The sequence below is a fragment of the Myxocyprinus asiaticus genome, chromosome 4 (genome assembly GCF_019703515.2).
Source record: "Myxocyprinus asiaticus isolate MX2 ecotype Aquarium Trade chromosome 4, UBuf_Myxa_2, whole genome shotgun sequence".
NCBI classification, from domain to species: Eukaryota; Metazoa; Chordata; class Actinopteri; order Cypriniformes; family Catostomidae; genus Myxocyprinus; species Myxocyprinus asiaticus.
Genome location: NC_059347.1, coordinates 60439141 through 60440000, shown reverse-complemented (window position 1 = coordinate 60440000; position 860 = coordinate 60439141).

Below are 860 nucleotides of genomic sequence, written 5' to 3'. Positions count from 1 at the left end.
AGCACACACAAAAAAACTCTGCACACGCAAGATGATATTTTTAGTGCACAAAAAGTTATTTTGCATGTGCAAGGTGATATTTTTAGTACAAAAGAAATATTCTGCATGTGCAAGATGAAACTGAGCACACAAAAGTTATTTTGCATGTGCAAGATTATATTTTCAGTGCAAAAAAAATATTCTGTATGCAAAAGATTATATTCTGAGTGACAAAAAATTATTTTGCATGCGCAAGGTGATATTTTGAGTGCAAAAGAAAAATTCTGCAATCACAAGATGATATTTTGAGCGCACAAAAAATGTTTTGCACAAGCAAGATGATATTTTGAGCGCGCAAAAAGTTATTTTGCATGCACTTGAACTCAGTTTTGTAAAGCAATGTATCTTCTTGCAAAGATAAAGTCATTCTGAGCAAACGAAAATCAGTTTTGAGCTTGGATAAAGTTTATTTAAATGTGAATTTGCTCAGAATTCTTACATTTAGCTTTCTCCTCCTACCCACTCTGCGTGTTAAATACCTTTTTGCATGCTCAAAATATCATCTTGCGCACGCAGAATATTTTTTGTGCCCTCAAAATATAATTTTGTGCGCGCAGAAATGTGGCACGAGTATAACTCCATACTGATTCGGACCTAATCCGGATCCGAACACAACCCGTCCCTGGTTTTCATTCTGTCCTCTCCGGATCAATGAATTCGCGTTGCCAGAATCCGCAGCGCGCACAGTGAGCGAGCGAGCGGCGCGTTTAGTCAATCAGAGGAACATCCACGGGAACAGGGATGGAGAATTGCGCTGCTGCTTAACGGCTCCGTGTCATTCTAAGGGCTTTATAACGCTCGCGCTGATTTCTGATGATCTT